Raw genomic sequence first — 18,256 nt, 5'->3', positions numbered from 1 at the left:
TGGAACAGGGTTTTAATTTTAAACACACCGTGTTTTGAGCTCCCCCTTGGTGAATCCTTGTTCACCACTTTCCAATTATAAGGAAAATAAATGAACATAAACAGGCTTTCTTAGGTTTAAAGAAGGAAAGTGAAATTTTATTAAATTTAACTTAAATTTAAACTTAAAGTCTAATTCGGTTAACGCCTATGAATACATGCTAGCAATGCATATGCGATACGTACATGCAAACAGAGACAGAAAAGAGCAGAAGAAAAATAGTGGAGAGGTTTGAGGCAATCTCTGAAAAGTTTTTTTTTTACTGTGCTTCAAGCTTGCTGTAGAGTCCTTCATTGTAGGTAGTCTTACTTTTTGTTGGGGTCCAGTATTCTTCTTAAACCTTGTTCACTGTCAGAGATTCATATGTCTTCAATGGTTTCCGAAGCTGGTGAGAATGAGATGAGAGCAGACAGGAGAGAGGTTTTTTCAGTCCAGGAGCAAACAACTTTCTGTCTCAGTTCAAAACTCTGTGGCAAGTTCAAATTCCTGCAACAGCTGGTTAGTCATGTGACTAAACCGGTCTGATCACGTCTTCTGTGTATTGAGGGAGCAGGGACTGGTTCCTTTGTTGCAACACTGTCTGCTGGTATGCAAAAAAGGTCTTTCCGGAGAGGGGCCTGGCTATTCCTTGTGATAGGCCCTCTTTTTTTCCCAGCAACAATTTTAAGTTTTAATGTTCATGTGGCGAAATATATGTGCCCCATTCTTGGCGGGGGGGGGGGGGGGTGGGGGCTGCATGACACGGCCCATTAACATAAGATTTTTTTAAGGTAACCTGATCTGACTTACTTTTTGCCCAAATATTTCACTTCCTAAAACATGGATCCCCGGCACATCGTAATCAATTTAAGCAATGTAATGTACTCTTAATAAAGGCTAGTTTTATGTTTTATTTTTATTTATATTGTTTTACACTGTAAAGCTGGAAAGGGACCTACCTGGGCAGTAATCCAGGCAGGTCAAATGCAAGGACATGAACTGATTCATCAAAGCTTTCACAGATCAATGAAGCAAATTTTTAGATAAACTGTAACGAGAACGCATTCAAAGGCAAGGACCTTTCAGCAAGGCTGATTAATTTGTCAAAAATGGTTATAAATTAGCTTGTTTAGTTCATTTGTTTGTTTACTAATTAATTAGTGTAAGATTTTTTCATTGTAACTGTAAAACCAGCAACATCTTGCAGTAATGTACTGAAGGAAGCTACTAAGTTTAGTAATTTGGGATGATCATACTTTGTCATGTCACTAAGTCTCATTCTGTCATATTTTTTTTCTGTCATCATTTGTCATTATTTTGTGGTCTGCTGTGGATAAGACATCCCATAACTGTCTGCATATGACATAACATAATGATATATTTAATACTATAAAACTATCTACAGTAGTCCAATATATGTTGCAGATGCTATCCTACAACAGAGTTTTCAGGCACAAAGCAGGTATTGTGTATGCCATTATAAAGGTCATGTATTCCATCGTTTTAAGCCCTGGAGTAATCTTAAAAAATAAATTCTACCTGGAGTCAAAACCTTCTCCAAACTGGAAGAAATCTTTCTGCTCCATTGCACAGAGATACAGGAGATCATTATAGGCCTAAAAGATTTGCAGACAGCAAAGCAGTTTCACAGTTTGTATTGACACACAAAATGTTATCACAGATTTAGATACAAAAGAGATATACTTCATGAGCCATATAAGATAATATTAAAAGATTTAAATAGAGGCACAAGACTCCATTTTATTAGCCCTGTCCAAGGACCTATTGATGATGGAGTCATTGACACTTTTGATTTCAACAACAACTTGTATTTACATAGCACCTTTTATGTAGTAAAACATCCCAAGGCACTTCACTGAAGCTTGATTAATCAACATTTGACACCCAGCCACATAAGGAGATATTAGGGAAGATGACCAAATTTTAGGTCAAAGAGGTAAGTTTTAAGGAGCGTCTTAAAGCATGAGAGAGAGGTAGAGAGGTGGAGGAGTTTAGGCAGGGAAGTCCAGAGCTTAGGGCCTTGGCAGCTTATGACTAATGGCCACCAATGGTGGAGCAATTGAAATTGGGATTGCTTAAGAGGCTAGAATTGGAGGAGTACAGATATCTCAGAGGTTTGTAGGACTGGAGGAGATTACAGAGATAGGAAGGGATGAGTTCATCGAGGGATTTGAAAACAAGGATGAGAAATTTAAAATCAAGGCATTGCTTGACTGTGAGCTAATTTAGGCTAGCGAACATGGTGGTGATGGGTGATTGGACTTGGTATGAGTTAGGCATAGGCAGCAGAGCTTTGGATGACCTCAAGATTAGGAGACTAGAAAAGGGAAGGCCAGCTGGGAGTGAGTTGGAAAAGCCATGTCTAGAGGCAAGAAAGGCATGGATGAGTGTTTCAGAAGTAAATGAGTTGAGGCAGGATGGGGTTAGGCTATGTTAGGGAGGTGGAAACAAGCAACCTTAGTAATGGCACAAATATGTGGTCGGAAGCTCATCACACAGTCAAATATGACACAAGGTTGCAAACAGACTGATTCAACCTCAGACAGTTACCAGGGAGATGGGATAGAGTCATTGGCTGGGGAATGGAGTTTATAACGGGGACAGAAAACAACGGTTTTGGCCTTCTCGATATTTTGTTCGAGGAGGTTTATCCTCAGGATGTTAGACGGGCAGACTGGCAATTTAGAGACTGTGAACGGTATAAGTGTAGTAGAGCAAAGGTGAAGTAGGGCATATGAATGTGGATCAGTTCTCTGATTCAAAGTATATGACTTTGTTTATTTATCTATTTGAGATATATGATTGAACCAACGTAGAATAAAAGGACCTAGGGAGCTTCTATCTATGTTATTTTAGCTAATCAGCCTACTTTTGACAGTCCTTTGATGAGCTTTATTCTCTTCAGTTCTTTGGGCATTTTGCCTTTACTTTCCAACCTAGGTGTTGGCATTCGATATCGCCTTGGCATCCTTTATCTCCTTCTTGCTTGAGGTATTTACCACTTAAGATATTGTACTTTTTTTTGTAAGGATTTTGCTGGTCTTTTCTTCCTAGTGATTTAGTAAAAATGGGTTGATTAATTAAAAAGCAGAATCATCAGCTGCTTTTTTTTTGACATGCTCCATCTACTTTGACAAGGTTTTCCATCTTCTTTGATGATATTTAACCAGGCTTTCCATCTCCCTTTGATGTTAATGCAATTTTTTTTGAGAGCCAAGGAGTTAATTTTGTCACTGTTTTAAATGAAAGTGGTACTGTGGAGGATGTAAGAAAATATCCATGCTTTGTTTTGCTAGAAATCTATCTACAGAAATATGTTTCACGTTATCAGCCATCTTTCGTGTGATAAATTGATTTACAATTACTTTTTATTCATTTTTGGGATGTGGGCATTGCTGGTAAGACGAATACTTATTGCCTTTTTAGTTGCTTTGAGAAGTGGGTGGTGGTGGTCTTCTTGAATTGCCCCAGTTTGTTTGTTGAAGGCACTTCCAATTTTTGTCTATTTATAAATTAACTCATCTATAATATATTAATTTTCCTGTCACACTTACATATTTCCTGTGAAATGGTTCTGTCACAAGTCATGGCATTTCCCTGAACCAAGACCGGGTTATATTATTTTAAATGGATATGCCCTGTTAAAATTACCATTATACTTTCCTGTCATTGCCTTTCAATCCTCCCACCAACGGTGGTAGTATAGCTTGAGCCATTCAGCATTAACTGCTCTTTACTTCTCAGCTCCTCTGCAGGCAAGTTTTATTTTTCATTTATATCTCCTTATTTTAATGTATTTAAAATCTTCAGTTTTTTGAAAAAATATCCCATTTGTTGCCGCACCTCTCCCAAAGTCTCTTACACCAATCTCCCCAGTTCAATTTTCAATCATGTTGGCCCCGCTCACTCTGGACACCCAGCATCAATGTTATGTTGCCTATCCTCCCATATGTTCCCTCTAGTCCATCTTAACTTTCTCTTAACTTTCAGCCATTTTGGCCCCACTATCCCCACTCTGTTGATATCACGCTATAATGTCACCCAATCATTGCGCTCAGCCCCACTCCTTCAAAGGCAGCCAGATTTAAAAATGTACTGCGCCATTTAGGCCTCTCTTCCTCATAAACAATCAGATTACTTCTCTCCATCAACTTAGCTGCCACAAACACAGAGCTCCACAGAATACCAGCCACCTCTGCAAATACTGACCTACTGTTATATTTCAGGACAGAATCATTTCTCAGAGACAGAGAAACTAATAAAAGAAGAAAATAAATCACAAAATAGTGAAATCCCCATTAAATAGGCCACAATCAAGACTGTTAGAAACCGATATATCACAAAGGTATATCACTTCAACTGTCTAGAATCATAGTTATTCAACACAGCTCAACAGTGTAACACATCCACACATGGAACTCAAAGATTGCTATAAACACACAGTGGGCGAACTTAGTCTTGAAACTGGTATCACAAAGCAGTCAATAGTGAATCAGCAGCCTGTTTTACATGCCAATGAAGTCAAAGGAAATGAATAACAGGCTGCCAAAGACTAATTTTACCCGTCCTTTTTCAATTCTGAACGAGAGATAAACAAATAATAAAAAATTACATAAACACATCAAACAGCAGTAACAAAGATTACCACTAAACAAAAATGCATCTGTATAAACAAAAGTTCAAACATATGTTGCACACCAAGATCTCAGACAGACAAAATAACAACTATAAACATCAAAAATGCTTAGAACTCATTACAGGCAATGCCAAAGAAGATCTGCTAATATATAATAATTTAATTACGATTTGCACATTGACGATTACTGGGCACCCCGGATGTCCTTCAGATGGGAGGATTTTAGAATACAGCAAAGGAGGACAAAGAAACTGATAAAGAAAGGGAGAATAGAATATGAATGTAAACTAGCAAAAAGTATAAAAACAGACTGTTAAAGCTTCTACAGGTACGTAAAAAGGAAACGTTTGGCTAAGACAAATATGGGTCCATTACAGGAAGAGTCAGGAGAATTTATAATGGGGAATAAAGAATTGGCAGAGAAGCTAAATGATTACTTTGTGTCTGTCTTCATTGAGGAAGATACAAGAAACTTCCTAGAATTAGAGATCCAAGGGATTAGGAGGAATGAGGAATTGAAGGAAATTAGTATTAGTAAGAAGGTTGGATTGGAGAAATTAATGGAGTTGAAGGTTGATTAGTCCCCAGCACCTGATATTCTACATCCCAGAGTGTTGAAAGATGTAGCTATGGAGATAGTGGATGCATTGGTGATCATCTTCCAAAATTCTATAGATTCTGGAGCAGTTCCTGCAGATTGGAAGGTTGCAAATGTCGCCCCACTATTTAAGAAGGGAGGGAGAGAGAAAACAGGGAATTACAGACCTATTAGCCTGACATCAGTCGTTGTGAAAATGCTAGAATCTATTCTAAAGGTTGTGATAAATGGACACTTGGATAATAATGATCTGATTGGGCACGGATATATGAATGGGAAATCATGTTTGATGAACTTGTTGGAGTTTTTGAGGATGTTACCATCAGAATTGATAAAGGGGAGTCAGTGGATGTGGTATACTTGGATTTTCAGAAGGTTTTTGATAAAGTCCCCCACAGGAAGTTGGTTATCAAAATTAAAGCACTTTGGATAGGAGGTAATATACTGGCATGGATTAAGGATTGGTTAACAGGCAGAAAACAGAGAGTAGGAATAAACGGGTCATTCTCGCATTAGCAGGCTGTGACTAGTGGGGTACTGCAGGGATCAGTGCTTGGGCTCCAGATGTTTACAATATATATCAATGATTTGGATGTGGGGACCAAATATAGTATTTCCAAGTTCGCAGATGACACAAAACTAGGTGGGAATGTGTGTTGTGAAGAAGATGCAAAACGGCTTCAAGGGGATTTGGAGAGACTTAGTGAGTGGGCAAGAATGTGGCAGATGGAATATAATGTGGAAAAATGTGAGGTTATCCACTTTGGTAGGAGGAATAGATGCTCAGAGATTTCTTAAATGCTAAGAGATTAGAAAGTATAGACGTACAAAGGGATGTGGGTGTCCTTGTCAAGAAGTCACTGAAAGCTAACTTGCAGGTGCAACAAGCAATTAGGAAGGCTAATGGTATGTTAGCCTTTATCGCAAAAGGATTTGAGTACAGGAGTAGTGAAGTCTTACTTCAATTGTATAGAACCTTGGTTAGACCGCACTTGGAATACAATGTGCAGTTTTGGTCCCCTTACCTTAGGAAGGATATTATTGCCATAGAGGGAGTGCAACAAAAGTTCACCAGACTTGTTCCCGGGATGGCGGGACTGTCCTATGAAGAGAGATTGGGAAAACTGGGCCTGTATTCTCTAGAGTTTCAAAGAATGAGAGGTAATCTCATTGAAACCTACAAAATACAAATTACTTAAGGAGATATGAGGATAGTGTGGGAAACAGTCATTGAAGTGGATGATCAGCCATGATCATATTGAATGGCAGGGCAGGCTCGATGGGCTGAATGGCCTACTCCTGTTCCTATGCCTTTTTCTTTTGCCAAGGTTTAATAGCTCACATGGAAAAATAACTTTTTCCCTAATGATCACACACTTTGACTATTGTCAGTAAACCTTATAGAATCACTGTATTAAATACAAAATTCAGGCAAATATCTGCAGATATTTTGTATTTTATATTTAAGGCATAGCACTTAAAGGCTGGAACTTTACTAAAATTCATGTAAATTAGATAGATTATAGTTTCAATATGACATAGAAGTTAAAACTTCAGAACTAAACAAGCTGTTTTTCTATTGTCAAAATTGTATTTAAATTTCTAATATTTCAGTTCATTATTGCAAAAAAGTCATTTTCAATCTTTTTATTAATGGTATTTCTATGCGTATGAATGGTACAGTGCTCCCACATGAAACATATATGATGGTAATTAGTCCCAGCATTTTTGCGGAGTGTTTGCATCAGAACATTTTATATTCTAATGTCAACAATACAAAGTAAGTTAATTAAAACACATTCACTGGGGGCCTAAACAATTTGCTTAGTTATAATGAGGTGTGCACCGTAATGAATGCCCCATAACAAGGCATAAAATGTAACATGAAAATGTCAGGAACCAAGGTTCAGCAACCTAATGATGAAGAAAGTACAATGATATTTGTTTAATGAGGGTTGGGTACGTGTTAGAATATGTTAAGTGTCACTAATGATCCAAAATCTAGTGTAAACAATGTCATCAGTTGTGTGTTTATAAGCAACACATACTGCCAATAGGATCATAGGATCATAACAAATCGGAGCAGGAGTAGGCCATTCAACCCATCGAGCCTGCTCCGCCATTCAAACAGACCATGGATGATCATATACCTCGACGCCATTTTTCCCCACTATCCCCATATCCCTGGATGTCATTAGTATCCAGAAATCTATTGATTTCTGTCTTGAACATGTTCAATAATTGAGCTTCCACAGCCCTCTGGGAGAGAGAAATCCACAGATTCACCGGCCTCTGAGTAAAAATATTCCTGTTCATCTCAGTCTTAAATGGCCTGCCCCTTATTCTGAGCAATGCAGGAAAAAAATTCTGGAATAAATCAATAGGTGGTTAGTGTTCAGGAAGGTGAAGTAATGAATCTTTTAAAGTCCTTATTAATCACACACCCAAAGTTTTCCTTTGACTCACAGCTACTCTGTGTCAGCCTGAACATCAATAGATTTTTAACTAACTAGTTCGGAAAAATAGTCCAAATGAATCTTTTCCTTGCTGACATTTTTATGAATCTATGTAACTATTTTTTGTATATAAAATTAAACATAGATGAATTCTCAGTACACTGAATTAGGTTTATTATTTTTCATTGTTAGTTGAATCCAGATTGCAACCAGCAGTGTCTGCAAGACTTTTCGGGCTGGATTTTCAAATTAGGGTCAGGATATGGATGCCCGGATAATTTCGAAGTCCCGATGTCAAACCTCCATGCAACACTATTTTTAAATATTAATGCCCTAACTGAGCAGGAGGTGAGCCCGCTGCCCAATTAGTGGTGCTGGAACCAGTGGCAAAGGCAAGCGGCAGCCATGATAGAGCCTGCTGCTGCCTTGCAGATGGCTCCTCAGAGGGCCAGCAACATAAATGGATGAGACGGCCAAAACAGAGGCACTCCACATGTTACAGCGCACGATATCAGAGGGCCCGATAATTTTAAACATTAAAAAACAATACCTTTGGCCTGAAGCGAACCCGACAGATGTGCACCAATGTGTACCAGACTGTTTGGGTTTGATAAAATCTCCATTAAAAATTGCAGTGTCGACCTCCCCGCTCTTTCTTCTGCTCTTTCAGGGGTTGTGGATGTCCCTGGAAGGCCAGCATTTGTCGCCCATCACTAATTTCCCTTGAACTGAGAGGCTTGTTAGGCCATTTATGAGAGCAGTTAAGAGTCGATCACTTTGCTGTGGGCCTAGAGTCACATGTAGGCCAGACTAAGTAAGGAGAGCAAATTTCCTTCTCTGCAGGACATCAATGAACCAGATCAGTTTTTATGACAATTGATGATAGTTTAATGGCATTATTATTGAGACTAGCTTTCAATTCCAGATTTTAATTCATTTATTAAAATTGTTTTAATTAATTAATTGAATTTAAATTCTGCCAGCTGCCATGGGATTTGAACCTGTGTCCCCAGGGCATTAGCTTGGACCTCTGGATTATTAGTCCAGTGACATCACCACTACGCCTTTACAAACTCCTAAAGGAGCTTAATGGGCAATTAATTGGAGATGAGTGGGTTCCCCATTCCCTCCTCCCTGCCAACATTTTGAATATTGCAGACTGTCAAAGACGAGTCAGGATCCAGAGACGGCCTCCGAGACTGTGAGTTTTAAATTGTGCCCGCATCAGGTCCTGACCCCATGGCATTTGAAAATCCATCCATTAATGTCTCAGTATTGTTTTATGGTTTGTTTTTGCATGCCTACACTCAGTACGGTCAGTAAACAAGACAAATAGATTTTTTGTGGACATGATTTATGAAATTGGTGCAATCATACTAGTCATGTCTTAAAAACATTTAACAAAAGATGCCCTTTTTGACACAAACTTTATTCTCTTCACTATTCTCACCTGAATACATTAACTCCTTGTTAGAATACATGTCCATGAGCTTGAGTTACTATCTGGTAGCTGGCTCAATAGGTCATTATTCAAGTGTGAACATTGAAAGTGAGTTTTGGCAGGCTATTTGAACAATTGGGACATACAGAAGATTTTACATTCACTTAACATCGACATATACGTGCTGCCAGCACATCCACTTCTGAACAGTAAAAACTCTGAGCAGTTTCCACCTCCATACCCTAGCACTGCTGAGGGGAAATTGTAGTATATCTGCTGTTTGCCTGCCTCAGAACACAAGACCCAGCACAGGTACCAAACCAGGGACCTTGGTGATCTGCATGACTCTCGTACTCCCTGGATAAATTGGTGAAGCCATTGGTGAATGAATTTGAGACTATGAGCTGTAATGTGGGTAAAATTTCACAAGACTCTACTGTTACCTTACAAAAATGATGTACTAAAAACTCTACATTGACTCTTGCTGATAATATTTCACTACATGTAGTTAATACGGTAATTTGTCTCGTTTAAACAAAGGTTAGCATTGCGCATGAGGTTTTATGTACTGTCCTGTCAACTAATTGGTTTTAGTGGGAAGAAAGTACCTTCAATTTGTTTACAAAATGTTGGTCAGGGCAAAATAATGGATTTGATGGAAAATGCTGCGAGTCTGTGCTATGTGGTTTTGTTTTATTTCCACTACCCGCTCCCCACCCAATCCTCAATGCACCTAGATTTTATCCACAACTCTGACTTCCAAATCTCAATCATACTGTAAGCAAAGAAGAGGATAGAATTCTCCAGTAGATCATTTTCGCTTGGTTCTTACCAACACAGTGGCGCAGTGGTTAGCACCGCAGCCTCACAGCTCCAGGGACCCGGGTTCGATTCCGGGTACTGCCTGTGTGGAGTTTGCAAGTTCTCCCTGTGTCTGCGTGGGTTTTCTCCGGGTGCTCCGGTTTCCTCCCACATGCCAAAAGACTTGCAGGTTGATAGGTAAATTGGCCATTATAAATTGTCACTAGTATAGGTAGGTGGTAGGGAAATATAGGGACGGTGGGGATGTTTGGTAGGAATATGGGATTAGTGTAGGATTAGTATAAATGGGTGGTTGATGTTCGGCACAGACTCGGTGGGCCGAAGGGCCTGTTTCAGTGCTGTATCTCTAATCTAATCTAAAACTAGTTAAGAGCAACCTTTGTGTTGGTTTTGGAGCAAGATACTTAACCTGCCTTGATATAACATGGGGAACAGTGGATGAGCAAGAATAGAAGAGCAGGTAGGAAAATAGGGTGAGTGACCTCATTTAAAGATACATAGTATTTCCTAAAAGAAAAGTTCATTCTCTTCTGACCAGACCTTCTGTAGTGAGGTTACAGTAAGTAGCACATTTCCCAGGAAACTACAGAGTTGTTGTGCAGATCACATGTCTAAAGATAGGGTGGATATGCCTGGGGGTGTAAAGGAAACGTATATAGGAATAATATGATTCCAAGGGAAGGCACCATGTGTGAATATATGGTCTAGCCATTTCCTAATTTCTACTGATATGTTTGCTTCAGACCATGGTAGGCTGCAAGGCAATGTTGAGTTAAAAAAAAAAATTGCATTTATATAGTGCTTTTCACAACCTCAGGACATCAGAGATTTGCAGCCAATAAAGTTCTTTTGAAGTGTACTCACTGTTGTAATGTTCAACAGTCAACAGAAACTTACAGTTATATTGTGCATTTTTTGTAACAAAGCATTCAATGGCACTTTCCAGGGATAGTGAGCAGGAGAGGTGACTGAAGGGACAATTAGAGAGATCCGTTTTGAGGAGGCTTTTAGGGGAAGTGGGAAGAGAGAAATTGTGGATAGTTTAAATAGAGTTGTCTCACATGTGTTAATGCCAGACAATTCAAATTAAAATGGTGCTAATATGTTTCTTTTTCAATTATTTTGCACGAAGGTTCATATGCAATACTACTTTCCACTAATCACCGAAAGTCAAAAAGGTTAATTAATTGTAAAATAGCTGAATATATTTTACTACTTATCGTGAAAATTTCCTCACAGTAAAGTGAATTGTTCTACAATTAAGGATGTTTTGCAGTGTTGGAGACCTAATTATCCTACAGCAAAAATACAACAAAGCTCACACACCGATGCAGAAGTGACAAACTGATAGCACCTTACTCAAATAAGGGATTCGACTTTGACTCCAATGTTCGGAGGTCAGTCCTGTTTGCATTACCATAAAATGGTACAGCATAGAAAGAGGCCATTCGGCCCTTTGTGTCCATGCCGACTCTCTAAAAATGTGAGTCCCACACCCCTGACCTTTCCCCACAACCCTGCAATTTTTTTCTCTTCGGGTGCTTATCCAATTCCCTTTAGAAATCCCTGATTGTATCTACCTCCATCACACTCTCAGGCAGTGCCTTCCAGATCCTAACCACTCATTTTCCCACCACAAAGGTTAAAATGACTGGCCTGTAGTTGCTGGGTTTATCCTTACACCCTTTTTTGAACAAGTATGTAACATTTGCAATACTCCCGTTTTCTGTCACAACCACTGTATTTAAAGAGGTTTGGAAGATTATGGCCTGAACCTTCACAATTTCTATCCTTGCTTCCCTCAGCATCCTCAGATGCATCCCATCCTGTCCTCGTGACCTATCAACATTAAGTAGAGTCAGCCTTTCAAATACCTCCTCTTTATCAATTTTAGCCCATCCAGTATCTCAACTACCTCCTCTTTCACTATGATTTTGGCAGTGTTAGAGTCAAAAGAGCTGATCTCAAGAGGTGAGGTGAGAGTGACAGCCCTTGACATCAACGCAGCATTTGACCGAGTATGGCATCAAGGAGCCCTAGCAAAACTGAGGTCAATGGGAATCAAGGGGAAAACCCTCCACTGGCTGGAGTCAGACCTAGCGCAAAGGAAGATGGTTGTGGTTGTTGGAGGTCAATCATCTGAGCTACAGAACATCACTGCAGGAGTTCCTCAGGGTAGTGTCCTAGGCACAACCATCTTCAGCTGCTTCATCAATGACCTTCCTTCAATCATAAGGTCAGAAGTGGGGATGTTCGCTGATGATTGCACAATGTTCAGCACCATTCGTGACTCCTCAGATACTGAAGCAGTCCGTGTAGAAATGCCGCAAAACCTGGACAGTAACCAGGCTTGGGCTGATAAGTGGCAAGTAACATTCACCCCACACAAGTGCCAGGCAATGACCATCTCCAACAAGAGAGAATCTAACCATCTCCCCTTGACATTCAACGGCATTATCATCGCTGAATCCCCCACTATCAACATCCTAGGGGTTACCATTGACCAGAAACTGAACTGGAGTAGCCATATAAATATCGTGGCTACAAGAGCAGGTCAGAGGCTAGGAATCCTGAGGCGAGTAACTCACCTCCTGACTCCTCAAAGCCTGTCCACCATCTACAAGGCACAAGTCAGGAGTGTGATGGAATACTCTCCACTTGCCTGGATGGGTTCAGCTCCAACAACACTCAAGAAGCTCGACACCATCCAGGACAAAGCAGCCTGCTTGATTGGCACCCCATCTACAAATATTCACTCCCTCCACCACAGATGCACAGTGGCAGCAGTATGTACCATCTACAAGATGCACTGCAACAATGCACCAAGGCTTCTTCGACAGCACCTTCCAAACCCACAACCTCTACCAACTAGAAGGACAAGGGCAGCAAATGCATGGGAACACCACCACCTGCAAGTTCCCCTCCAAGTCACACACCATCCTGATTTGGAACTATATCGCCATTCCTTCCCTGTCACTGGGTCAAAATCCTGGAACTCCCTTCCTAACAGCACTGTGGGTATACCTACCCCAAATGGACTGCAGTGGTTCAAGAAGGCAGCTCACCACCACCTTCTCAAGGTCAATTAGGGATGGGCAATAAATGCTGGCCTGGCCAGTGACGCCCACACCCATGAATGAATAAAAAAAAAGTTTCTTCTTCCTTGGTATTCATTTAGTACCTAAGCCATTCCTTGTGCTTCCATGCATAGATCGCCTTTTTGGTCCCTAATCGGCCTCATGCTCCTGATAATAGCCTTTTATTTTTTATGTGCTTTTGAAGACTGTTATGTTAGCTGCCAGTCTCTTCTCATACTCTCTCTGTGTTTCTCTGATTTCCCTTTTCTATTCCCCTCTGAACTTTCTATATTCAGCCTGGTTCTAACTTGTATTATCAACCTGGCATTTGTCATATGCTCCTTTTTCTGCCTCATCTTACTTTCTATATCTCTCATCATCAAGGGAGCTCTGGCTTTGGTTGCCCTACTTTTCCCCCTTGTGAAAATTTACCTTGCCTGTACCCAAACCACTTTGTCTTATCGGCAGCCCATTGTTCCATTATAATTTTGCCTGCCAATTTTTAATTCCAATTTACCTGGGGCAGATCTGTTCTCAACTCACTGAAATTGGCCCTCTTCCAATTTGGCATTTTTACTTATCCTTGTCCTTTTTCATGGCTAACCTAAATGGCTAAACCAGATCCAGTAATGCCTCCTGCTTCATTAGGGACAGATATATGCAGTTCAAGAAAACTCTTCTCTCTCTTTGCTGTTTACAATATTATTATCCCAGTCTATAGTAAGAAAATTGAAGTCTCCTATTATCATTACTCTATAACTTTTGCACTCCTCTGTAATTTCCCTGCAGATTTGCTCTTCTATATCTTCCCCGGTAGGTGGTGGCCTATAGAATACATCCAGTAATGTAATGGTACCTTTATTGTTTCTTAACTCTAATGAAATAGATTAAATCATTGACCCCTCCAGGACATCCACTCTCTCTAACACTATAATATTCTTCTTAGTCATTATAACAAGCACTCCTCCTTTCTTTCCTTCCCTATCTTTTCTGAACACATTGTATTCAGGAATATTTCATACCCAGGAATATTTCATACCCAGTCCTGCCCATGTTTGGGCCAGGACTCTGTTATCACCACAACATTCTAATCCCATGTGCCTGCAGCTCACCAACCTTATTTATTTATTTATTTTTATTTAGAGATACAGCACTGAAACAGGCCCTTCGGCCCACCGAGTCTGTGCCGACCAACAACCACCCATTTATACTAACCCTACAGTAATCCCATATTCCCTATCACCTCCCTACACTAGGGGCAATTTACAATGGCCAATTTACCTATCACCTGCAAGTCTTTGGATGTGGGAGGAAACCGGAGCACCTGACGAAAACCCAGGCAGACACAGGGAGAACTTGCAAACTCCGCACAGGCAGTACCCAGAATCGAACCCGGGTCCCTGGAGCTGTGAGACTGCGGTGCTAACCACTGCGCCGCCCTTATTTACTATACTTCATGCATTTACATGCATGCACTGTAAACCTAATTTAGACGTTATTGCATTATCTCTTAGTCTGACCCCACTTTATAGTTCATTACTTCTTACTCTATTGCTGACTGTTACTCCCAATCCTTTGCCCACCTTGTTTATCCTTCGTAATACTAATTCCGGGTTCCAATTCCCCTGCCAAGTTAGTTTAACCCTCCCCAACAGCATTAGCAAAGGACATTGGTCCTGGTTCTGTTTCAGGTGTAATTATTGGGCAAATTTCAGAGCAAAATCGCAGCACCAGAGCAACCTAACCACAACTGTCCAAACGTTGACACAGTGATTCCAATTAGGGGGAGACAATCTCCAAAGGTTGGGTAACAATCAGCTAAGCTGTAACTAGGAAAATGGCAGCTGCCACGACCAGCACTTTGCCTCTGGCAGTACAGAATAAAACCATTTTCCCAGGGTCACCAACAGCACCTCAAGTCAGGAAATGGAAGGGATCAAGGAAATCAAGAAAATTACAATCACCAGGGAAGTAGTACTGAGCAAATTGTTGGAGCTGCGGTCTGACAAGTCCCAGGGTCCTGACGAACTTCATCCTAGGGTCTTAAAAGAAGTGGCTAGTGAGAGGGTTGATGCGTTGTTTTTAATTTTCTAAAATTCCCTTGATTCAGGGAAGGTTCCATTAGATTGGAAAATAGCCAATATAATTCCTTTATTCAAAAAGAGAGGGAGACAGAAAGCAGGAAACTACAGGCCAGTTAGCTTAGCATCTATCATAGGGAAAATGTTGGAAGCTATTATTAAAGACGTTATAACAGGGCACTTAGAAAAAATCATAGTAATCAGGCAGAGTCAACATGGTTTTGTGAAAGGGATATCATGTTTAACCAATTTATTGGAGTTCTTTGAAGAAGTAACATGTGCTGTGGATAAAGCGGAACTGGTGATTGTACTGTACTTCTCTTTCCAGAAGGCATTTAATAAGGTGCCATATCATAGGTTATTGTGGAAAATAGAAGGTCATGGTGTAGGGGGTAACATATTGGCTTGGATCAAAGATTGGCTAACTAACAGGAAAACGAGAGTAGGCATAAATGGATCAATTTCTAGTTTGCAAAATGTTACGAGTGGTGTGCCACAGGGATCTGTGCTGGGGCCTCAACTTTTTACAATTTATATAAATGACTTAGATGAAGGGATCAAGGTATGGTTGTTAAATTTGCTGATGGCACAGAGATAAGTAGGAAAATAAGTTGTGAAGAAGACATGAGGAGGCTACAAAGGGTTATAGAAAGGTTCAGTGAGTGGGCAAAGATCTGGCAAATGGAGTATACTGTGGGAAAATGTAAAATTGTCCATTTTGGCAGGAAGAATAAAAAGAAGCAAATTATCTAAATGGTGAGAGATTGCAGTGCTTTGAGATGCAGAGGGATCTGGGTGCACGAGTGCATGAATCACAAAAGGTTGGTATGCAGGTACAGCAAGTAATTAGGAAAGCTAATATAATGTTATTGCTTATTGCAAGAGGAATTGAACACAAAAGTAGGGAGGTTATGCTTCAGTTCTACAAGGCATTGGTGAGACCACATCTGGAGTACTGTGTACAGTATTAGTCTCCTTATCTAAGGAAGGATATAAATGCATTGGAAGCAGTTCAGAGAAGGTTTACTAGACTAATACCAGGTGTTACGACCAGGTGAGAAACATGTCTAGGGGTCTTTTGCTGTCTTTATCTAGTCGTATTGTAACAGGGTTTTATTTTAAACACACTGTTTTGAGCAACCCCTTTGTGAATCTTTGTTCACAGCTTTCCAATTATAAGACAAAGAAACCAATTCACACAGGTTTTCTGAGGTTTAAAGAAGAAAGATGAAATGTTATTAAAACTTAGACTTAAACTCTAATATGGTTGACGCCTACGGATATATGACGCGCCCACGCTTGCATGCACACACGATATACACATGCAGATAGGGGCAGAAAAAAGAAGAGGAAAATATAGTAGAGAGGGGTTTGAGGCAATATCAGAAGAGTTTCTTGTTTCCTGTGCTTCGAGCTCACTGTTGTCCTTTTGTAAGTAGTCTTGTAGTTCATCGGAGCCCAGTGCTCTTCTTAAACATTTTTCACATAGGAGACTTTTCTCTCTTTGAAGTTCACGTGTTTTCACAAGATTCAGTTCCGTGGGAAGAGGTGGAGGCAGGCAGGACTGGAGGGGTGGTTCTATTCCTACCAGGAGCACATGGCTTTCTCAGTTCAAATCCTCTGTTGGAAATTCAAATTCAAAACCTCGAACAGTCAGTCAGTCATGTGACCAAAACTGGTCTGACCACTTCTTCTGTGTATTGGGGAAGCAATGACTGGGTCCCCATTGTTCCAACACTGTCGGTTACTGTGCAAATGTCTTTCCAGTCAGGGGCTTGCAATTTTTAGTTTTAATGTTCATGTGGCGAAATCATGTGTTGGCAGGTAGGAGGTTTGCCTGATACTGGAATGGGTGGGTTGTCCTATGAGGAAAGGTTAGACAGGCTAGACTTGTTTCCGCTGGAGTTTAGAAGAGTAAGAGGTGACTTGATTGAAACATATAAGATTCTGAGGGGTCTCGACAGGGTGGATGTGGAAAGGATGTTTGGCCTTGTGGGAGAATCTAGAAATAGGGGTCACTGTTTAAAAATAAGGGATCGCCCATTTAAGACAGAGATGAGGAGAATTTTTTTCTCTCAGAGGGTCATGAGTCTTCATAACTCTTTTCCTCAAAAGGCAGTGGAAGCAGAATCTTTGAATATTTTAAGGCAGAGGTAGATAAATTCTTTATAAGTAAGGGGGTGAAAGGTTATTGGAGGTAGGTGAGAATGTGGAGTTGAGGTTATTGATCTTATTGAATGGCGGAGCAGGCTCAAGGGGCCGAGTGGCCTACTCCTGCTCCTAATTCGTATGTTCGTGTGTGCTCATTTATGTTGTGCAACCACTGGACTTGGGATGCTTCTTGCACAAACGCAAAATAAACATTACATCAGCGTGAGAAAAGCTGGCAATTTCATAAGCAATAGTTGGATTTCGCTCATCACTACACAAGAAGTGAGAAAGACAAAAGGGCCTGCAGCCCACGTCGCTAACCCCTGTCATTTAGTCACATGTCTGGGACCTGGCCAGACTACTTTTTCTCCATTTTGCCTTGCCAACAAGCAAATATTTACCTACTCCCTTGAGATTTAGCACTGTTTCTTATTTGTATTCTTCAACCGAGTTCACATTTACCACACTAGGTTGCAGTTTGTTCCAACGGGTTACAATTCCCATGGTGAATGTATATTGCAGATCCAATTGCCTGAGGCCTGTGGCGAATTGTAATCCATCTCATTTAAACTGCAGGGAAGGTTCCACATTAATGGAAAACAGAAATAAAAAAAACTGTACCTAGGTTAACCATGACCATTTCTAAGAACCATACCTAAAATTTGGAAAGGTAAGTGGCCAACGAGCAAAACAAAACATTGCTTATCTAGGCTGGATTGCTTAGTCAGTCAGTCGCCAGAAACATTAAAATAACAGCAAAATACTGCAGATGCTGGAAATCTGAAATAAAAACAAGAAATTCTGTAAATACTGTATTCAGTTCTGAAGAAGGGTCACTGACCTGAAATGTTAACTCTGCTGTTCCCTCCACAGATGCTGCCAGACCTGCTGAGTATTTACAGCATTTCTTGTTTTTACACTAGAATCATTAGTTGCCTGCCCCTCCAGTGGCAGT

Source organism: Heterodontus francisci, chromosome 7, assembly GCF_036365525.1.
Source record: "Heterodontus francisci isolate sHetFra1 chromosome 7, sHetFra1.hap1, whole genome shotgun sequence".
In the NCBI taxonomy this organism is placed as follows: Eukaryota; Metazoa; Chordata; class Chondrichthyes; order Heterodontiformes; family Heterodontidae; genus Heterodontus; species Heterodontus francisci.
The sequence above is the reverse complement of the archived record's forward strand: the minus strand, read 5'-3'. Positions refer to the sequence as shown.